At 41.8% G+C, this 26191-nt stretch overlaps 1 protein-coding gene across 5 annotated transcripts in view; it reads right to left on the minus strand.

Annotated features, from left to right (window-relative positions):
- The window catches only part of rims3 (regulating synaptic membrane exocytosis 3), a 376753-nt gene that overhangs the window by 189238 nt on the left and 161324 nt on the right, over window positions 1-26191 (minus strand). The gene's annotated exons all lie outside the window — the stretch shown is intronic.

A 26191-nucleotide genomic window follows, 5' to 3' on the forward strand; every position in this document is an offset into this window, starting at 1 on the left:
CACACTGTGTGAATGGCACACTGTGTTAATGGCACACTGTGTGAATGGCACACTGTGTTAATGGAACACTGTATTAACAGCACACTGTGTGAATGGCACACTGTGTTAATGGAACACTGTATTAATGGCACATTGTGTTAATGGCACACTGTGTTAATGGAACATTGTATACAAGCACACTGTGTGAACTGGCACACTGTGTGAATGGCACACTGTGTTAATGAACACTGGTAATGGCACACTGTGTTAATGGCACACTGTGTTAATGGCACACTGTGTTAATGGCACACTGTGTGAATGGCACACTGTGTTAATGGCACACTGTGTTAATGGCACACTGTGTGAATGGCACACTGTGTTAATGGCACACTGTGTTAATGACACTGGAATGAACACTTGTATTACAGCACACTGTGTGAATGGCACACTGTGTTAATGGAACACTGTATTAACAGCACACTGTGTGAATGGCACACTGTGTTAATGGAACATTGTATTAACAGCACACTGTGTGAATGGCACACTGTGTTAATGGCACACTGTATTAACAGCACACTGTGTGAATGGCACACTGTGTTAATGGAACACTGTATTAACAGCACACTGTGTGAATGGCACACTGTGTTAATGGAACACTGTATTAACAGCACACTGTGTTAATGGAACACTGTATTAACAGCACACTGTGTGAATGGCACACTGTGTTAATGGAACACTGTGTTAATGGAACACTGTATTAACAGCACACTGTGTTAATGGCACACTGTGTTAATGGCACACTGTGTTAATGGAACACTGTATTAATGGAACACTGTGTTAATGGAACACTGTGTTAATGGAACACTGTATTAACAGCACACTGTGTGAATGGCACACTGTGTGAATGGCACACTGTGTTAATGGAACACTGTATTAACAGCACACTGTGTAAATGGCACACTGTGTGAATGGTACACTGTGTTAATGGAACACTGTGTGAATGTCACACTGTGTTAATGGAACACTGTGTTAATGGAACACTGTATTAACAGCACACTGTGTGAATGGCACACTGTGTTAATGGAACACTGTGTGAATGGCACACTGTGTTAATGGAACACTGTGTGAATGGCACACTGTGTTAATGGAACACTGTGTTAATGGAACACTGTATTAACAGCACACTGTGTGAATGGCACACTGTGTTAATGGAACACTGTGTGAATGGCACACTGTGTTAATGGAACACTGTGTGAATGGCACACTGTGTGAATGGCACACTGTGTTAATGGAACACTGTGTGAATGGCACACTGTGTAAATGGCACACTGTGTGAATGGCACACTGTGTGAATGGAACACTGTGTAAATGGAACACTGTGTAAATGGCACACTGTGTGAATGGCACACTGTGTTAATGGAACACTGTGTAAATGGCACACTGTGTGAATGGCACACTGTGTTAATGGAACACTGTATTAACAGCACACTGTGTGAATGGCACACTGTGTGAATGGTACACTGTGTTAATGGAACACTGTGTGAATGTCACACTGTGTTAATGGAACACTGTATTAACAGCACACTGTAAATGGCACACTGTGTTAATGGAACACTGTATTAACAGCACACTGTGTGAATGGCACACTGTGTTAATGGCACACTGTGTGAATGGCACACTGTGTAAATGGAACACTGTGTAAATGGCACACTGTGTGAATGGCACACTGTGTGAATGGAACACTGTGTAAATGGAACACTGTGTAAATGGCACACTGTGTGAATGGCACACTGTGTTAATGGAACACTGTGTAAATGGCACACTGTGTGAATGGCACACTGTGTTAATGGAACACTGTATTAACAGCACACTGTGTGAATGGCACACTGTGTGAATGGTACACTGTGTTAATGGAACACTGTATTAACAGCACACTGTGTAAATGGCACACTGTGTTAATGGAACACTGTGTGAATGGCACACTGTGTAAATGGCACACTGTGTGAATGGCACACTGTGTGAATGGAACACTGTGTAAATGGAACACTGTGTAAATGGCACACTGTGTGAATGGCACACTGTGTTAATGGCACACTGTGTGAATGGCACACTGTGTTAATGGCACACTGTGTGAATGGAACACTGTGTGAATGGAACACTGTGTTAATGGCACACTGTGTTAATGGAACACTGTGTGAATGGCACACTGTGTTAATGGAACACTGTATTAACAGCACACTGTGTGAATGGCACACTGTGTTAATGGAACACTGTATTAACAGCACACTGTGTGAATGGCACACTGTGTTAATGGAACACTGTATTAACAGCACACTGTGTGAATGGCACACTGTGTGAATGGCACACTGTGTGAATGGCACACTGTGTGAATGGCACACTGTGTTAATGGAACACTGTGTAAATGGCACACTGTGTGAATGGCACACTGTGTGAATGGCACACTGTGTTAATGGAACACTGTGTGAATGGCACACTGTGTTAATGGCACACTGTGTTAATGGCACACTGTGTTAATGGAACACTGTGTTAATGGAACACTGTATTAACAGCACACTGTGTTAATGGAACACTGTGTGAATGGCACACTGTGTTAATGGAACACTGTGTTAATGGAACACTGTGTGAATGGCACACTGTGTGAATGGCACACTGTGTGAATGGCACACTGTGTTAATGGCACACTGTGTTAATGGAACACTGTATTAACAGCACACTGTGTTAATGGAACACTGTGTGAATGGCACACTGTGTTAATGGAACACTGTATTAACAGCACACTGTGTTAATGGCACACTGTGTTAATGGAACACTGTGTGAATGGCACACTGTGTGAATGGCACACTGTGTGAATGGCACACTGTGTGAATGGCACACTGTGTTAATGGCACACTGTGTTAATGGAACACTGTATTAACAGCACACTGTGTTAATGGAACACTGTGTGAATGGCACACTGTGTTAATGGAACACTGTATTAACAGCACACTGTGTGAATGGCACACTGTGTGAATGGCACACTGTGTTAATGGCACACTGTGTTAATGGAACACTGTGTGAATGGCACACTGTGTTAATGGAACACTGTATTAACAGCACACTGTGTTAATGGAACACTGTGTGAATGGCACACTGTGTTAATGGAACACTGTATTAACAGCACACTGTGTTAATGGAACACTGTGTTAATGGAACACTGTGTAAATGGAACACTGTGTTAATGGAACACTGTGTAAATGGCACACTGTGTGAATGGCACACTGTGTGAATGGCATACTGTGTTAATGGAACACTGTGTAAATGGCACACTGTGTGAATGGCACACTGTGTGAATGGCATACTGTGTTAATGGAACACTGTGTAAATGGCACACTGTGTAAATGGCACACTGTGTGAATGGCACACTGTGTAAATGGCACACTGTGTAAATGGCACACTGTGTGAATGGCACACTGTGTGAATGGCATACTGTGTTAATGGAACACTGTGTAAATGGCACACTGTGTTAATGGAACACTGTATTAACAGCACACTGTGTTAATGGAACACTGTGTAAATGGCACACTGTGTGAATGGCACACTGTGTGAATGGCACACTGTGTTAATGGCACACTGTGTGAATGGCACACTGTGTTAATGGAACACTGTGTAAATGGCACACTGTGTTAATGGAACACTGTATTAACAGCACACTGTGTGAATGGCACACTGTGTGAATGGAACACTGTGTTAATGGCACACTGTGTGAATGGAACACTGTGTGAATGGAACACTGTGTAAATGGCACACTGTGTTAATGGAACACTGTATTAACAGCACACTGTGTGAATGGCACACTGTGTGAATGGAACACTGTGTTAATGGCACACTGTGTTAATGGAACACTGTGTAAATGGCACACTGTGTTAATGGCACACTGTGTGAATGGCACACTGTATTAACAGCACACTGTGTGAATGGAACACTGTGTGAATGGAACACTGTGTTAATGGAACACTGTGTAAATGGCACACTGTGTTAATGGCACACTGTGTGAATGGCACACTGTGTTAATGGAACACTGTGTAAATGGCACACTGTGTTAATGGCACACTCTGTGAATGGCACACTGTGTTAATGGAACACTGTGTGAATGGCACACTGTGTTAATGGCACACTGTGTGAATGGAACACTGTGTAAATGGCACACTGTGTGAATGGAACACTGTGTAAATGGAACACTGTGTGAATGGAACACTGTGTTAATGGAACACTGTGTGAATGGCACACTGTGTGAATGGAACACTGTGTGAATGGCACACTGTGTGAATGGAACACTGTGTGAATGGAACACTGTGTGAATGGCACACTGTGTTAATGGCACACTGTGTGAATGGAACACTGTGTAAATGGCACACTGTGTGAATGGAACACTGTGTAAATGGAACACTGTGTGAATGGAACACTGTGTAAATGGAACACTGTGTGAATGGAACACTGTGTTAATGGCACACTGTGTGAATGGAACACTGTGTAAATGGAACACTGTGTGAATGGAACACTGTGTTAATGGAACACTGTGTGAATGGCACACTGTGTTAATGGCACACTGTGTGAATGGAACACTGTGTAAATGGCACACTGTGTGAATGGAACACTGTGTAAATGGAACACTGTGTGAAGGAACACTGTGTAAATGGAACACTGTGTGAATGGAACACTGTGTAAATGGCACACTGTGTGAATGGAACACTGTGTAAATGGAACACTGTGTGAATGGAACACTGTGTTAATGGAACACTGTGTGAATGGCACACTGTGTTAATGGAACACTGTGTGAATGGAACACTGTGTGAATGGCACACTGTGTGAATGGAACACTGTGTAAATGGAACACTGTGTGAATGGAACACTGTGTTAATGGAACACTGTGTGAATGGCACACTGTGTTAATGGCACACTGTGTGAATGGAACACTGTGTGAATGGAACACTGTGTGAATGGCACACTGTGTGAATGGAACACTGTGTGAATGGAACACTGTGTGAATGGCACACTGTGTTAATGGCACACTGTGTGAATGGCACACTGTGTTAATGGAACACTGTGTGAATGGCACACTGTGTTAATGGCACACTGTGTGAATGGAACACTGTGTAAATGGAACACTGTGTGAATGGCACACTGTGTGAATGGAACACTGTGTAAATGGAACACTGTGTAAATGGAACACTGTGTGAATGGCACACTGTGTGAATGGAACACTGTGTGAATGGCACACTGTGTTAATGGCACACTGTGTGAATGGCACACTGTGTTAATGGAACACTGTGTGAATGGAACACTGTGTGAATGGAACACTGTGTAAATGGAACACTGTGTGAATGGCACACTGTGTTAATGGCACACTGTGTTAATGGCACACTGTGTGAATGGCACACTGTGTTAATGGAACACTGTGTGAATGGCACACTGTGTTAATGGCACACTGTGTGAATGGCACACTGTGTTAATGGAACACTGTGTGAATGGCACACTGTGTTAATGGCACACTGTGTGAATGGAACACTGTGTAAATGGCACACTGTGTGAATGGAACACTGTGTGAATGGAACACTGTGTAAATGGAACACTGTGTGAATGGCACACTGTGTGAATGGCACACTGTTAATGGCACACTGTGTGAATGGCACACTGTGTTAATGGCACACTGTGTGAATGGAACATGTGTAAATGAACACTGTGTGAATGGCACACTGTGTTAATGGCACACTGTGTGAATGGAACACTGTGTAATGGAACACTGTGTGAATGGAACACTGTGTTAATGGAACACTGTGTGAATGGCACACTGTGTTAATGGCACACTGTGTGAATGGAACACTGTGTAAATGGAACACTGTGTTAATGGCACACTGTGTGAATGGAACACTGTGTGAATGGAACACTGTGTGAATGGCACACTGTGTGAATGGAACACTGTGTGAATGGAACACTGTGTGAATGGCACACTGTGTAAATGGCACACTGTGTTAATGGCACACTGTGTGAATGGAACACTGTGTGAATGGAACACTGTGTGAATGGCACACTGTGTAAATGGAACACTGTGTGAATGGCACACTGTGTTAATGGCACACTGTGTGAATGGAACACTGTGTGAATGGAACACTGTGTGAATGGAACACTGTGTGAATGGAACACTGTGTGAATGGAACACTGTGTAAATGGCACACTGTGTGAATGGCACACTGTGTTAATGGCACACTGTGTTAATGGCACACTGTGTGAATGGCACACTGTGTGAATGGCACACTGTGTTAATGGCACACTGTGTGAATGGAACACTGTGTGAATGGCACACTGTGTGAATGGAACACTGTGTGAATGGAACACTGTGTGAATGGCACACTGTGTGAATGGCACACTGTGTGAATGGAACACTGTGTGAATGGAACACTGTGTGAATGGAACACTGTGTGAATGGCACACTGTGTTAATGGCACACTGTGTGAATGGAACACTGTGTGAATGGAACACTGTGTGAATGGAACACTGTGTGAATGGCACACTGTGTGAATGGCACACTGTGTGAATGGAACACTGTGTGAATGGAACACTGTGTGAATGGAACACTGTGTGAATGGCACACTGTGTGAATGGCACACTGTGTGAATGGCACACTGTGTGAATGGAACACTGTGTGAATGGAACACTGTGTGAATGGCACACTGTGTGAATGGCACACTGTGTGAATGGCACACTGTGTGAATGGAACACTGTGTGAATGGAACACTGTGTGAATGGCACACTGTGTAAATGGCACACTGTGTTAATGGAACACTGTGTGAATGGAACACTGTGTGAATGGAACACTGTGTGATGGAACACTGTGTGAATGGAACACTGTGTGAATGGAACACTGTGTGAATGGCACACTGTGTGAATGGCACACTGTGTTAATGGCACACTGTGTAAATGGCACACTGTGTTAATGGCACACTGTGTGAATGGAACACTGTGTGAATGGAACACTGTGTGAATGGAACACTGTGTAAATGGAACACTGTGTGAATGGAACACTGTGTGAATGGCACACTGTGTGAATGGCACACTGTGTGAATGGAACACTGTGTGAATGGCACACTGTGTTAATGGCACACTGTGTTAATGGCACACTGTGTTAATGGCACACTGTGTGAATGGAACACTGTGTGAATGGAACACTGTGTGAATGGTACACTGTGTTAATGGAACACTGTGTGAATGGCACACTGTGTTAATGGTACACTATTAACAGCACCCTGTGTGAATGGCACATTGTGTTAATGGTACACTATTAACAGCACACTGTGTGAATGGCACACTGTGTTAATGGAACACTGTATTAACAGCACACTGTGTGAATGGCACACTGTGTTAATGGCACACTGTGTGAATGGCACACTGTGTTAATGGAACACTGTATTAACAGCACACTGTGTGAATGGCACACTGTGAATGGAACACTGTGTTAATGGAACACTGTATTAACAGCACACTGTGTTAATGGCACACTGTGTTAATGAAACACTGTATTAACAGCACAATGTGTGAATAGCACACTGTGTTAATGGAACACTATTAACAGCACACTGTGTGAATGGCACACTGTGTGAATGACACACTGTGTGAATGGCACACTGTGTTAATGGAACACTGTATTAACAGCACACTGTGTGAATGGCACACTGTGTTAATGGAACACTGTATTAACAGCACACTGTGTGAATGTCACACTGTGTTAATGGAACACTGTATTAACAGCACACTGTGTTAATGGCACACTGTGTTAATGGAACATTGTATTAACAGCACACTGTGTGAATGGCACACTGTGTTAATGGAACACTGTGTTAATGGCACACTGTGTGAATGGCACACTGTGTTAATGGAACATTGTATTAACAGCACACTGTGTGAATGGCACACTGTGTTAATGGAACATTGTATTAACAGCACACTGTGTGAATGGCACACTGTGTGAATGGCACACTGTGTTAATGGAACACTGTATTAACAGCACACTGTGTGAATGGCACACTGTGTTAATGGAACATTGTATTAACAGCACACTGTGTGAATGTCACACTGTGTTAATGGAACACTGTATTAACAGCACACTGTGTGAATGGCACACTGTGTGAATGGCACACTGTGTTAATGGAACACTGTATTAACAGCACACTGTGTGAATGGCACACTGTGTTAATGGAACACTGTATTAACAGCACACTGTGTGAATGGCACACTGTGTTAATGGAACACTGTATTAACAGCACCCTGTGTGAATGGCACACTGTGTTAATGGAGCACTGTATTAACAGCACACTGTGTGAATGGCACACTGTGTGAATGGCACCCTGTGTGAATGGCACACTGTGTTAATGGAACATTGTATTAACAGCACACTGTGTGAATGTCACACTGTGTTAATGGAACACTGTATTAACAGCACACTGTGTGAATGTCACACTGTGTTAATGGAACACTGTATTAACAGCACACTGTGTGAATGGCACACTGTGTTAATGGAACACTATTAACAGCACCCTGTGTAAATGGCACACTGTGTAAATGGAACACTATTAACAGCACACTGTGTGAATGGCACACTGTGTTAATGGAACACTATTAACAGCACACTGTGTGAATGGCACACTGTGTGAATGGCACACTGTGTTAATGGAACACTGTATTAACAGCACACTGTGTGAATGGCACACTGTGTGAATGGTACACTATTAACAGCACACTGTGTGAATGGCACACTGTGTGAATGGCACACTGTGTGAATGGCACACTGTGTTAATGAAACACTGTATTAACAGCACACTGTGTGAATGACACACTGTGTTAATGAAACACTGTATTAACAGCACACTGTGTGAATGACACACTGTGTGAATGGCACACTGTGTTAATGGAACACTATTAACAGCACCCTGTGTGAATGGCACACTGTGTGAATGGCACACTGTGTGAATGGCACACTGTGTTAATGAAACACTGTATTAACAGCACACTGTGTGAATGGCACACTGTGTTAATGAAACACTGTATTAACAGCACACTGTGTGAATGGCACACTGTGTTAATGGCACACTGTGTTAATGGCACACTGTGTGAATGACACACTGTGTGAATGGCACACTGTGTTAATGGAACACTGTATTAACAGCACACTGTGTGAATGACATACTGTGTGAATGACACACTGTGTTAATGGAACACTGTATTAACAGCACACTGTGTGAATGACACACTGTGTGAATGACACACTGTGTTAATGGAACACTGTATTAACAGCACACTGTGTGAATGACACACTGTGTGAATGATACACTGTGTGAATGGCACAATGTGTTAATGGCTCATTGTATTAACGGCACACTGTGTGAATGGCGCAATGTATTAACGGCACACTGTAATTACTGCACACTATTAATTGCACACTCTATTAATGGAACATTATTTTAATGGAACACTGGATTAACAGCACACTGTATGAATGCCACACTGTATTAACGGAATACTGTATTAACAGTGTTGCCCGTTTAATGTGATACTATCCCACCAGCATCACCAATAATGTTGCTCTTTAGAGTCGCCAATATGATACTGAGGCTCTTATAGTGTTATGTCCCAACAGCATCACCAATACTATGGGTGTTTCTATTTCTCTTACTGAACCACATGGCTTTCCCGTATATTGGTCAAATGACCAGACAACCAGTTAGTTCAAGTTCAAAGATGATTTACACACAAGGGTTACTTCGACATGCAAGCACAATGTACTACAAGTTAAACTACACTTATCAACTACAATAACCTTTATTTAACTTCAGGGTGACCGGCACTGTGCAAGTGGATAAGACCTTTATCTTGATCTCACGTGGCTGGTTTGAAGAAGTAGCTCTGTCTCTGTTGGGCTTATCTGTCAGGCAGCGATTGTTGGTCTTGAACTTGGCTGTCTGGTCGTTATGCTGCAGTTGGGCTGGCACAGGCCGGATTCAAAGGAAGCTGGCACAGGCCGGGTCCAAAAGAGACTGAACACATGGCTGTGTCCCCTTTTATCCTTCTGAGTTTCGCGCTCTTTGGGGCGGTCCTTAATCTTGGACCCAATAATTCAACAGGCTTCCATCACTGCCTTCGATTTTGGCCAATAAAGGGGCGGGTGCCTTGGTGCCTGGGCGGGTCCTTAGTGGTCATTGACCTTGACAGTTGGGCTCTCTCAGTCAATGGAGTGGCGCCGATCAGTCTGTGGCTGTATTGGTTTCTTGATTGCAGTCCTATTGTTCTGTGGAAATGGGCCATTAGAATGCAAACGAGCAGGGGTTTCGATCAGGTCTAGCTACCTGCGTTTCAAGTACACAGAAGCTCTCTATCTGTCTGAGTCCTGGATTGGCCATAATTCCCATGGTCCTTTGCAGGTGGCCATCTCAGATGACTATATCAGCACACTGTCTTAATGGCACACGGTGTTAATGGAACACTATTAAAGGCACACTGTCTTAATGGCACACTGTGTTAATGATGCAATGTATTAACGGCACACTGTATTAATTGTAGACTGTATTAATGGAACACTGTATTAACAGCACACTGTGTGAATGGCGCACTGTATTAACTGCGAAGTGTATTAACGGCAAACTGTAGTAACGCCACACAGTGTTAACAGCACATCCTAATAATGGCACACTGTATTGACCACAAGCTGTATTAATGGCACACTGTATTAATGATACATTGTATCCAAATAACACTGTATTAACAGAAGACTATTAATGACACACTGTGTGAATGGCACACTGTATGAATGGAACACTGCATTAATGGAACACTTTATTAATGGCACTCTATATTGACAGCACACTGAATTAATGACACACTGTATTAACGGAACAATGGATTAACGGAAGACTGTATTAATGGCACACTGTGAGATTGGCACACTGTATTAGCAACCCACAGCATTAACAGCATACTGTATTAATGGCACACTGCTTGAATGACACACTATATTCAGGAGGCACAACATAAATTCATCCAAAGGAGGAGGAAGGATGCTAATGAGAGGACAAGGCAACCATGGATGACAAGAGGAATCAAGGACATCATAAAAGTAAAGGAAAGAATCATACATTGTGGCGAGGATTAGTGGGAAGCCAGAGCATTGGGAAGCCTTTAAAAGCAAGCAGAGGAGAATTAAAAAGCAATAAGGGGGAGAAGATGAAATATGAGTGTAAGCTAGCTCGAAATATAAAGAGTTTTTTTCGATATGTGAAAGGTAGGAGAGAGGCAAGAATAGACATTGGACCACTGGAAAATGAGGCTGTTGAAGTGGTAATAGGGAACAAAGAAATGGCAGAGGAACTTAATAGGTACTTTGCATCAGTCTTCACAGTGGAAAACACCAATGGCATACCAGAACCTCAAGAGAGACAGGGGTCAGAGGTGAGTGCAGTGGCTAACACTAAGGAGAAGGTTCTGAAAAACCTGAAAGGTCTGAAGGTGGATAAGTCACTTGGCCCAGATGGACTACACCCGACGGTTCTAAAAGAGATAGCTGAGGAGATTGTGGAGGCATTGGTGGTGATCCTTCAGGTATCACTGGAGGCAGGAAGAGTCCCAGAGTACTGGAAAGCAGCTAATGTAATACCGCTGATTAAGAAGGGAGGGAGGCAGAAGACAGGAAATAATAGGCAGGTTAGCCTGACTTTGTTTGTTGGTAAGATTTTAGAGTAAAGTACTTAGAAGTGCATAGTAAAATAGGACGGAGTAAGCTCAGATCCATCAAGGGAGGTCATGCCTGACAAATCTGCTAAAACACTTTGAGGAATCGCTTCTCGGACTTTTGGCTAAAATGAGCGTGGGATCTGGTGTAATACCTGGATCTGGTATGTTTCTCTTGTTGAGACCATGAACTAGATTCAATTTGAATTGTTTTTTGGAGCAGGCAAGGAGCTGGATTAAGGGTTCTCCCCTGTCCACATTCTGAGCTCTGGCTTTGTAACTCAGAAAAAATAGGGGAAAAAACTCTTTGCGGAGCCGATGAGGAGGTCAGACAAAAGGAAACCAGTGGGCGTGATCGATTTGGATTTCCAAAAGGCCTTTGCCAAGGTGCCAGATTGGAGGCTGTTAAACAAGATAAGAGCCCCTTGTCTTCGGGGCAAGGGAGAAGGCAGAGGGGTAAAGGGGTCCCTTTCAGGATGGCAGCCGGTGACTAGTGGTGTGCCTCAGGGGTCTGTGCTGGGACCACTGCTATTCACAATATACATTAATGATCTCGAAGAAGGAACTGAAGGCACTGTTGCTCAGTTTTCAGGTGGTACGAAGAAATGTAGAGAGACAGGTTGTGCTGAGGAAACAGGGAGGCTGCAGAATGACCTGAACAGGCGAGGAGAGTGGGCAAAGAAGTGGCAGATGGAATACAATGTGGAAAAGTGCGAGGTTATGCACTTTGCTAGGAAGAATAGATTCATAGACGATTTCCTAAATGGGAAAAGTCTTCCAAAATCGAAGCCCAAAGGTTTAGGAGTTCTGGTTCAAGATTCTTTTAATGTTAACGCGCAGGTTCAGTTGACAGTTAGGAAAGCAAATGCAATGTTAGCATTCATGTCATGAGGGCTAGAATACAAGAGCAGGATGTACTTCTGAGGCTGTATAAGGCTCTGGTCAGACCCCATTTAGAGTTTTGTGAGCCCCATATGTAAGGAAGGATGTGCTGGCCTTAAAAAGGATCCAGAGGAGGTTCACAAGAATGATCCCTGGAATGAAGAACTTGTCGCATGAGGTGTAGTTAAGGTCTCTCGGTCTGTACTCGATAGAGTTTAGAAGGATGAGGAGGGGATCTTACCAAAACGTACAGGATACAGCGAGGCCTGGATAGAGTGCACGTGTAGAGGATGTTTCCACTAGTAGGAGAAACTAGAACCCGAGGGCACAGCCTCAGACTCAAGAGATGATCCTTTAAAACAGAGATGAAAAGGAATTTCATCAGTCAGAGGGTAGTGAATCTGTGGAACTCATTGCAGCAGGAGACAGTGGAGGCCAAGTCAATGAGTGTCTTTAAGATAGAGATAGATAAGTTCTCAATTAATCAGGGGATCAGGGGCTATAAGGAGTAGGTAGGCGAAAGGGGAAAGCAGCCGATGGCCATCTAGGACTATGGCGACTTGACTTTATGCTGGGGGTAGAGTTAGACTGCGTGGAGTCTGCACGCTCTCCTGTGTCTGCATGGGTTTCCGCCGGATGTTCCGGCTTCCTCCCACAGTAGAAAGACGTGCAGTTTAGGTGGATTGGCCACGATAAATTGCCCTTAGTGCGCGTAAAAAAGTTAGCTGGGGTTACTGGGGATAGGGTGGAGGTGTGGGCTTAAGTAGAGTGCTCTTTCCAAGAGCCAGTGCGGTCTCGATGGGCCGAATAGCCTCCTTCTGCACTGTAAATTCTATGATTCTGTAATGGGGATGAGAAACTTATGCGCCATGATTAAATGGCACAGCAGACTCGATGGACTGAATAGCCTAATTATGATCCTATGTCTCATGGACTTATGGTATTACCAGCCCACAGCATTAACGGCACACTGTATTAATGACATACTATTCATGGCACACTGTATTAACGGAACATTGTATTACTAAACTTTGTTTTAATGGCATACTGTATTAACGGAACACTATTAACGGCACACTGTACTAAAAGCACACGATGTGAATGACACACTATTATCGGCACGCTATTAATGGCACACTGCATTAATGGAACACTATATTAATGGCACACTATATTAATGGCACACTGTATTAATGGCACACTGCATTAATGGCAAACTATATTAATGGCACACTGTATTAATGGCACACTATATTAATGGCACACTGTATTAATGGCACACTGTATTAATGGCACACTGTATTAATGGCACACTGTATTAATGGCACACTGTATTAATGGCACGCTGTATTAATGGCACACTGCATTAATGGAACACTATATTAATGGCACACTGTATTAATGGCACACTATATTAATGGCACACTATATTAATGGCACACTATATTAATGGCACACTATATTAATGGCACACTGCATTAATGGAACACTATATTAATGGCACACTGTATTAATGGCACACTATATTAATGGCACACTATATTAATGACACACTATATTAATGGCACACTGTATTAATGGCACACTATATTAATGGCACACTGTATTAATGACATACTATTCATGGCACACTGTATTAACGGAACATTGTATTACTAAACTTTGTTTTAATGGCATACTGTATTAACGGAACACTATTAACGGCACACTGTACTAAAAGCACACGATGTGAATGACACACTATTATCGGCACGCTATTAATGGCACACTGCATTAATGGAACACTATATTAATGGCACACTGCATTAATGGAACACTATATTAATGACACACTATATTAATGGCACACTGTATTAATGGCACACTGCATTAATGGCACACTATATTAATGGCACACTGTATTAATGGCACACTATATTAATGGCACACTGTATTAATGGCACACTGTATTAATGGCACACTATATTAATGGCACACTGTATTAATGGCACACTGTATTAATGGCACGCTGTATTAATGGCACACTGCATTAAAGGAACACTATATTAATGGCACACTGTATTAATGGCACACTATATTAATGGCACACTATATTAATGGCACACTATATTAATGGCACACTGTATTAATGGCACACCGTATTAATGGCACACTGTATTAATGGCACACTGTATTAATGGCACACTGTATTAATGGCACACTATATTAATGGCACACTGTATTAATGGCACACTATATTAATGGCACACTATATTAATGGCACACTGTATTAATGGCACACTGTATTAATGGCACACTATATTAATGGCACACTGTATTAATGGCACACTATATTAATGGCACACTGTATTAATGGCACACTGTATTAATGGCACAATGTATTAATGGCACACTGTATTAATGGCACACTATATTAATGGCACACTGTATTAATGGCACACTGCATTAATGGCACACTGTATTAATGGCACAATGTATTAATGGCACACTGTATTAATGGCACACTATATTAATGGCACACTGTATTAATGGCACACTGTATTAATGGCACACTATTAATGGCACACTGTATTAATGGCACAATGTATTAATGGCACACTATATTAATGGCACACTATATTAATGGCACACTGTATTAATGGCACACTATATTAATGGCACAATGTATTAATGGCACACTGTATTAATGGCACAATGTATTAATGGCACAATGTATTAATGGCACAATGTATTAATGGCACACTGTATTAATGGCACACTATATTAATGGCACACTGTATTAATGGCACACTATATTAATGGCACGCTGCATTAATGGCACACTATATTAATGACACACTATATTAATGGCACACTATATTAATGGCACACTGTATTAATGGCACGCTGCATTAATGGCACACTATATTAATGACACACTATATTAATGGCACACTATATTAATGCCACACTGTATTAATGGCACACTGTATTAATGGCACACTATATTAATGGCACACTATATTAATGGCACACTGTATTAATGGCACACTGTATTAATGGCACACTATATTAATGGCACACTGTATTAATGGCACACTGTATTAATGGCACACTATATTAATGGCACACTATATTAATGGCACGTTATATTAATGACACACTATATTAATGGCACACTGTATTAATGGCACACTATATTAATGGCACACTGTATTAATGGCACACTGTATTAATGGCATGTTATATTAATGACACACTATATTAATGGCACACTGTATTAATGGCACACTATATTAATGGCACACTGTATTAATGGCACACTGCATTAATGGCCTACTGTATTAATGACACACTATATTAATGGCACACTATATTAATGACACACTATATTAATGGCACACTATATTAATGGCACACTGTATTAATGGCACGCTATATTAATGGCACACTGTATTAATGGCACACTGTATTAATGGCACACTATATTAATGGCACACTATATTAATGGCACACTGTATTAATGGCACGCTATATTAATGGCACACTTTATTAATGGCACACTGTATTAATGGCACACTATATTAATGGCACACTGTATTAATGGCACACTATATTAATGGCACACTGTATTAATGGCACACTATATTAATGGCACACTATAGAACATAGAACATAGAACAGTACAGCACAGAACAGGCCCTTCGGCCCTCAATGTTGTGCCGAGCCATGATCACCCTACTCAAACCCACGTATCCACCCTATATCCGTAACCCAACAACCTCCCCCTTAACCTTACTTTTTAGGACACTACGGGCAATTTAGCATGACCAATCCACCTAACCCGCACATCTTTGGACTGTGGGAGGAAACCGGAGCACCCGGAGGAAACCCACGCACACAGGGGGAGGACGTGCAGACTCCACACAGACAGTGACCCAGCCGGGAATCGAACCTGGGACCCTGGAGCTGTGAAGCATTTATGCTAACCACCATGCTACCCTGCTGCCCCTATATTAATGGCACACTGTATTAATGGCACGCTATATTAATGGCACACTTTATTAATGGCACACTGTATTAATGGCACACTATATTAATGGCACACTGTATTAATGGCACACTATATTAATAGCACACTGTATTAATGGCACACTGTATTAATGGCACACTGTATTAATGACACACTATATTAATGGCACACTGTATTAATGGCACACTATATTAATGGCACACTGTATTAATGACACACTATATTAATGGCCTACTGTATTAATGACACACTGTATTAATAGCACACTATATTAATGACACACTATATTAATGGCACACTGTATTAATGGCACGCTATATTAATGACACACCATATTAATGGCACACTGTATTAATGGCACACTATATTAATGGCACACTGTATTAATGGCACACTGTATTAATGGCACACTATATTAATGGCACACTGTATTAATGGCACACTGTATTAATGGCACACTGTATTAATGACACACTGTATTAATGGCACACCATATTAATGGCACACTGTATTAATGGCACACTATATTAATGGCACACTGTATTAATGGCACACTGTATTAATGGCACACTATATTAATGACACACTATATTAATGGCACACTATTAATGGCACACTGTATTAATGGCACACTGTATTAATGGCACACTATATTAATGGCACACTATATTAATGGCACACTATATTAATGGCCTACTGTATTAATGGCACACTATATTAATGGCACACTATATTAATGGCACACTATTAATGGCACACTGTATTAATGGCACACTGTATTAATGGCACACTATATTAATGGCACACTATATTAATGGCACACTATATTAATGGCACACTGTATTAATGGCACACTGTATTAATGGCACACTATATTAATGGCCTACTGTATTAATGGCACACTATATTAATGGCCTACTGTATTAATGGCACACTGTATTAATGGCACACTGTATTAATGGCACACTATATTAATGGCCTACTGTATTAATGGCACACTATATTAATGGCACACTGTATTAATGGCACACTATATTAATGACACACTATATTAATGGCACACTGTATTAATGGCACACTATATTAATGGCACACTGTATTAATGGCATACTGTATTAATGGCACACTATTTTAAAGCACACTATTAATGGCACACTGTATTAATGGCACACTGTATTAATGGCACACTGTATTAATGGCACACTATATTAATGGCCTACTGTATTAATGGCACACTATATTAATGGCACACTATATTAATGGCACACTATTAATGGCACACTGTATTAATGGCACACTATATTAATGGCACACTATATTAATGGCACACTATTAATGGCACACTGTATTAATGGCACACTGTATTAATGGCACACTATATTAATGGCCTACTGTATTAATGGCACACTATATTAATGGCACACTATATTAATGGCACACTGTATTAATGGCACACTGTATTAATGGCACACTATATTAATGGCACACTATATTAATGGCACACTATATTAATGGCACACTGTATTAATGGCACACTATATTAATGGCCTACTATATTAATGACACACTATATTAATGGCACACTGTATTAATGGCACACTATATTAATGGCACACTGTATTAATGGCACACTATATTAATAGCACACGGTATTAATGGCACACTGTATTAATGGCACACTGTATTAATGGCACACTATATTAATGGCACACTATATTAATGGCACACTGTATTAATGGCACACTGTATTAATGGCACGCTATATTAATGGCACACTTTATTAATGGCACACTGTATTAATGGCACACTATATTAATGGCACAATGTATTAATGGCACACTGTATTAATGGCACACTGTATTAATGGCACACTGTATTAATGGCACACTGTATTAATGGCACACTATATTAATGGCACACTATATTAATGGCACACTGTATTAATGGCACACTATATTAATGGCACACTATATTAATGGCACACTATATTAATAGCACACTGTATTAATGACACACTATACTAATGGCACACTGTATTAATGGCACACTATATTAATGGCACACTGTATTAATGACACACTATATTAATGGCCTACTGTATTAATGACACACTATATTAATGGCACACTGTATTAATGGCACACTATATTAATGGCACACTGTATTAATGGCACACTATATTAATGGCACACTATATTAATGGCACACTGTATTAATGGCACACTATATTAATGACACACTATATTAATGGCACACTGTATTAATGGCACACTATATTAATGGCACACTGTATTAATGGCACACTGTATTAATGGCACACTATTTTAATAGCACACTATTAATGGCACACTGTATTAATGGCACACTGTATTAATGGCACACTATATTAATGGCACACTGTATTAATGGCACACTATATTAATGGCACACTGTATTAATGGCACACTATATTAATGGCACACTGTATTAATGGCACACTATATTAATGGCACACTGTATTAATGGCACACTGTATTAATGGCACACTATTTTAATAGCACACTATTAATGGCACACTGTATTAATGGCACACTATTAATGGCACACTATATTAATGGCACACTGTATTAATGGCACACTATATTAATGGCGCACTGTATTAATGGCACACTATATTAATGGCACACTGTATTAATGGCACACTATATTAATGGCACACTATATTAATGGCACACTGTATTAATGGCACACTATATTAATGACACACTATATTAATGGCACACTGTATTAATGGCACACTATATTAATGGCACACTGTATTAATGGCACACTGTATTAATGGCACACTATTTTAATAGCACACTATTAATGGCACACTGTATTAATGGCACACTATATTAATGGCACACTGTATTAATGGCACACTGTATTAATGGCACACTATATTAATGGCACACTGTATTAATGACACACTATATTAATGGCCTACTCTATTAATGACACACTGTATTAATGGCACACTATATTAATGGCACACTATATTAATGGCACACTGTATTAATGGCACACTATATTAATGGCACACTATATTAATGGCACACTGTATTAATGGCACACTATATTAATGACACACTATATTAATGGCACACTGTATTAATGGCACACTATATTAATGGCACACTGTATTAATGGCACACTGTATTAATGGCACACTATTTTAATAGCACACTATTAATGGCACACTGTATTAATGGCACACTGTATTAATGGCACACTATATTAATGGCACACTGTATTAATGGCACACTATATTAATGGCACACTGTATTAATGGCACACTATATTAATGGCACACTGTATTAATGGCACACTATATTAATGGCACACTGTATTAATGGCACACTATATTAATGGCACACTGTATTAATGGCACACTATATTAATGGCACACTGTATTAATGGCACACTGTATTAATGGCACACTATTTTAATAGCACACTATTAATGGCACACTGTATTAATGGCACACTGTATTAATGGCACACTATATTAATGGCACACTGTATTAATGGCACACTATATTAATGGCGCACTGTATTAATGGCACACTATATTAATGGCACACTGTATTAATGGCACACTATATTAATGGCACACTGTATTAATGGCACACTATATTAATGGCACACTATATTAATGGCACACTGTATTAATGGCACACTATATTAATGACACACTATATTAATGGCACACTGTATTAATGGCACACTATATTAATGGCACACTGTATTAATGGCACACTGTATTAATGGCACACTATTTTAATAGCACACTATTAATGGCACACTGTATTAATGGCACACTATATTAATGGCACACTGTATTAATGGCACACTGTATTAATGGCACACTATATTAATGGCACACTATATTAATGGCACACTGTATTAATGGCACGCTATTAATGGCACACTATATTAATGGCACACTGTATTAATGACACACTATATTAATGGCCTACTGTATTAATGACACACTATATTAATGGCACACTATATTAATGGCACACTATATTAATGGCACACTGTATTAATGGCACACTGTATTAATGACACACTATATTAATGGCACACTGTATTAATGGCACACTATATTAATAGCACACTGTATTAATGGCACACTGTATTAATGGCACACTATTTTAATAGCACACTATGAATGGCACACTGTATTAATGGCACACTATATTAATGGCACACTGTATTAATGGCACACTATATTAATGGCACACTGTATTAATGACACACTATATTAATGGCCTACTGTATTAATGACACACTATATTAATGGCACACTGTATTAATGGCACACTGTATTAATGACACACTATATTAATGGCCTACTGTATTAATGACACACTGTATTAATGGCACACTGTATTAATGGCACACTGTATTAATGACACACTATATTAATGGCCTACTGTATTAATGACACACTATATTAATGGCACACTGTATTAATGGCACACTATATTAATAGCACACTGTATTAATGGCACACTGTATTAATGGCACACTATATTAATGGCACACTGTATTAATGGCACACTGTATTAATGACACACTATATTAATGGCACACTGTATTAATGGCACACTGTATTAATGACACACTATATTAATGGCCTACTGTATTAATGGCACACTGTATTAATGGCACACTGTATTAATGACACACTATATTAATGGCCTACTGTATTAATGGCACACTGTATTAATGGCACACTGTATTAATGGCACAATATATTAATGGCCTACTGTATTAATGGCACACTGTATTAATGGCACACTATATTAATGGCACACTGTATTAATGGCACCGAGTGAATGGCACACTTTATTAACGGCGCTATTTATTAACAGCACACTGTGTGAATGCACAATGTATTAATGGCACACTGTGTTAATGAAATCTTGGCAAATATTTATCCCTCAATCAATATCACAAAAACAGATTGATCATTATTACATTGGTATTTGTGGATTTTGGAATGTGAAAATTGTGACATTTCTGACATTATAACTAGTACACTTCAAACATCACTTCATTGCCTAGGAAGCAAATTTGGATATACTGAGGTAATAGAAAGCACTTTATCGACAGATTTTTTATTGGTCATGAGTTAAAGGTTTATACGTAATGGGTTGAAGGGTTATGGGTTGGTAGTGGGTTGAAGGGTTATGGGTTGGTAGTGGGTTGAAGGGTTATGGGTTGATAATGGGTTGGATGGTTATGGAGAATGGGCAGGATGGTGGAGTTAGGGCCGGCCGGGCCAAATAGCCTAATTTTGCTTCTATATCTCATGAACTTATTAAAATGCAGGTCTGTCTTCCATTCCTTGTCCTGGGGCACTTCCATGCCCCACGGACACAGTGACAGGAGATCATATTCATTCCAATATTCCCTGTTGACATTATTAGTTTGGGGGTAAAGCAACGGTTTAATGTTTTCAGGACTTGGTCTGTCTCCTCCTGAGGACTGTACAGTTTTGATGCACACACTTGGGTGAAAAAAAGGAAGGAACTGAATCTACAACAAATGGTGCCAATTAAGGCGAAATAATTCAACACAAATTCCCAGCTTCCGCCTTTGATATGATATTGAGCCAGCCCCTTCCCCTCCCCCCACACCTACAGTCTATCCTCTGATGTTAGTTTCCCTGCTGTTTAACTGTTTAACTGCTGTTCCCTGCTGTCCTTCACCTGAAGAAGGAGCCGTGCTCCGAAAGCTCGTGTTTGAAACAAACCTGTTGGACTTTAACCTGGTGTTGTAAGACTTCTTACTGTGCTCACCCCAGTCCAACGCCGGCATCTCCACATCATCCCTGCTGTTTGACCTTTCACATATTTTGTCCTCTCTGGGGACTGCCATTAGCACTCTTTCCCCTTGGTTTCTGTGGCCATTAGCACCCGCTTTCCCTGGGTTTCTGTGGCGATGACTCATCTTTCATTCTCACTCTCTCTGTCTGTTAGCTTTGACAAAGAGTCATCGGACTCTAAACGTTAGCTCTTTTCTCTCCCTACAGATGCTGCCAGACTTGCTGAGATTTTCCAGCATTTTCCCTTTCGTTACTAAAATCTGTACCTCAATGAGATTCTGCACAGTCAATGTGAGTACTAGAATCTGTACCTCAGTGAGAGTCAGCAGTCAGTGTGAATACTAGAATCAGTACCTCAGTGAGAGTCAGTACAATCAGTGTGAGTACTAGAATCTGTACCTCAGTGAGAGTCAGCAGTCAGTGTGAATACTAGAATCAGTACCTCAGTGAGAGTCAGTACAATCAGTGTGAGTACTAGAATCTGTACCTCAGTGAGAGTCAGCACAGTCAGTGTGAGTACTAGAATCTGTACCTCAGTGAGAGTCAGCACAGTCAGTGTGAGTACTAGAATCTGTATCTCAGTGAGAGTCAGCACAGTCAGTGTGAGTACTAGAATCTGTATCTCAGTGAGAGTCAGCACAGTCAGTGTGAGTACTAGAATCTGTACCTCAATGAGAGTCAGCAGTCAGTGTGAGTACTAGAATCTGTACCTCAGTGAGAATCAGCACAGTCAGTGTGAGTACTAGAATCTGTACCTCAGTGAGCCTCAGCTCAGTCAGTGTGAGTACTAGAATCTGTACCTCAATGAGAATCAGCACAGTCGTGTGAGTACTAGAATCAGTACCTCAATGAGAGTCAGCTCAGTCAGTGTGAGTACTAGAATCTGTATCTCAGTGAGAGTGAGCTCATTAAGTGTGAGTACTAGAATCTGTACCTCAATGAGAGTCAGCTCAGTAAGTGTGAGTACTAGAATCTGTACCTCAATGAGAGTCAGCTCAGTCAGTGTGAGTACTAGAATCAGTACCTCAATGAGAGTCAGCTCAGTAAGTGTGAGTACTAGAATCAGTACCTCAGTGAGAGTCAGCTCAGTCAGTGTGAGTACTAGAATCTGTACCTCAGTGAGAGTCAGCACAGTCAGTGTGAGTACTAGAATCTGTACCTCAGTGAGAATCAGCACAGTAAGTGTGAGTACTAGAATCAGTACCTCAGTGAGAGTCAGCACAGTCGTGTGAGTACTAGAATCAGTACCTCAATGAGAGTCAGCTCAGTCAGTGTGAGTACTAGAATCTGTATCTCAGTGAGAATCGGCCCAGTCAGTGTGAGTACTAGAATCAGTACCTCAATGAGAGTCAGCTCATTAAGTGTGAGTACTAGAATCTGTACCTCAGTGAGAGTCAGCACAGTCGTGTGAGTACTAGAATCTGTACCTCAATGAGAGTCAGCTCAGTAAGTGTGAGTACTAGAATCAGTACCTCAATGAGAGTCAGCTCAGTCAGTGTGAGTACTAGAATCTGTTCCTTCGCACAGTCAATATGACTTCTCAATTCTGTACTTCAATAATGTCAACACCATCAATCTGTGTACTAGAAATCTGTAGCTCAGTGTGAGCTTACTGGGGGATGAAGGGTGGAGGAGCAAACACAGGGGGTGAAGTTGCAGGCAGGCCCGGTGTGAAGATTAACCTAACGGAATCTTCACATCTATCAGGTGTTACATGTTTTAATGGGTGAACATTGTACATTTCCATTTCCACTAGCAACAGATAATGAACTGCCCAGTGTCAACTCAGTGCTCCTCACTCTACTTGATCGTTCGTGGTGCCATGCTATGTCTAGGTGTTCCCTCAATAAGCACATCAGAGGCGGAAGCAGTCAACTGCTTTCTGCACCTTGTGGCTTTTGATGCCCTTGGCAGACATCTGCTGGAGGGCCTCGAGCCAGAAGGCCCTGGATAACTGCCGGTGTCCACTGCCCTTGCAATGTGCCAGTGTCAGGAGGTGGGTAATTGGAAGTAATGGAGACAGCCATGGTCTCCTTGGTGGCAGGTCTTGGGTTGGCCACCAGTGCTTCCTCCCCACTGACGGTGCCCATAGGGTACATGGTACAGAGGGGCAGCTGGAGTGAGCTCCAGAAGCCATTGAGTCATCTGACGCTGTCAGTCCTGTTGGTATCCCATTGTCGGAGCCATTGTACCGACACCCTCAGTAATAGTCCTTTGTGACTGGGGTATACTCTGCAGTACCTCAGCAATGTCCACCTGGACTACCGGTGGCATGTGCGAGCGGGATGGCCGCATCAATAAGAGCTCCCGCTGGTGGTCACGATTTGCGGCGCTTTCGGGGATTTCCCCGATACATCGATCACCCCCCGACTATCGTCGGCCGTTGGGGCCGTCACGGGCAGCTAGCGGGACCAGTTTAAAGACCGGCGAAGAATCCCGCGCGGGTGTCAGGTGGTGGGGGCTGAGGCGCTGGGCCCAGGGCGGCGCGGAGGTCGGAGCAGCGGGGGGCAGAGCCAAAAGGAGGCCGAGGCGGCAAGCCCGAGGCCAGGGCGCGATGTAGGTGGGGTGTCCCACATCGGATGGCTCCCGGATGAAATAAGAAGGCTGAAGTCCGGTCCCAGGGGAGCACTGGGGAAATGTAGGGGAGAAGAGAAAGAAGTTTTAAAGATGTTTGGTGAAAGATTTTTTTTCTCCCCTTTTTCCCTTTTTTTGTGTGAAAGAAGAAAAAAAATTTTTTTTTCAAAAAAATGAGTTTGATGAAGGACAGGAGGGTGAAAGGGGGAAGAAAAGAAAGGAACAACAATAAGCCGCTCTAGGATGCGAAGAGCAGCGTAGAAGGAAGGAGGAAACGCGGTTTTGCCGCTGAATGAGAGGACAAGCAAAAGTGCTAACAAGATGGCGGAAGCCGAACTACTTACGGTGGAGAAGATGACTGAGGTGATGGCGGTGGAACTGGAAAAACAGTTTGCGAGGCACATGGAGGCTTTGAGGAAGGAGATGGCGGTCGCACTGAAGTCATTGGTGGAGGAGGCAATCGCCCCGGTGAGAGTAGCTGTGGCAAAGACATCAGCCGAGGTAAGAGAGCTGGGCGAGAAGATGAAGGAAGTGGAGGGGGCCGTGTCGCAGCACAGCGTCCACTTCACCTCGATGGGGGACGAGCTGCGGTGGGTGGTGGAGGTCAACAGAGGTCTCCGAGCAAAGCTTGAGGACTTGGAGAACCGCTCAAGGCGGCACAATTTGACAATTGTGGGCTTGCCCAAAGGGACAGAGGGCCCAAGGCCAACACAATACTTCGCTAAGAAGTTGGCGGAGCTGATGGGGGAGGGTGCGAACCCCTCCCGGTACGAGCTAGACAGAGCTCGTCGGTCATTAAGGCCGAAGCCCAAAGTGAACGAGCCGCCAAGAGCAGTAATTATCTGCTTCCATAAGTTCTGCATGAAGGAGAAGGTATTAAGCTGGGCTAAGCAGAAGCGCGAGGTGCAGTGGGATTGTAATGCAGTTCGGATCTACCAGGACTTGACAGTGGAGTTGACAAAAAGACGAGAGGCGTTCGGGCGAGTGAAGGCGGCACTGTACAAAAAGGGGGTGCGATTTGGTATGGTATACCCAGCGAGGCTGAGGGTAATGTATAACGCCAGAGACTTTTATTTTGAGACAGCGGAGGTGGCTGAGGCATTCGTGAGGGCA

Source organism: Scyliorhinus canicula, chromosome 1 (genome assembly GCF_902713615.1).
Source record: "Scyliorhinus canicula chromosome 1, sScyCan1.1, whole genome shotgun sequence".
NCBI lineage: Eukaryota > Metazoa > Chordata > Chondrichthyes > Carcharhiniformes > Scyliorhinidae > Scyliorhinus > Scyliorhinus canicula.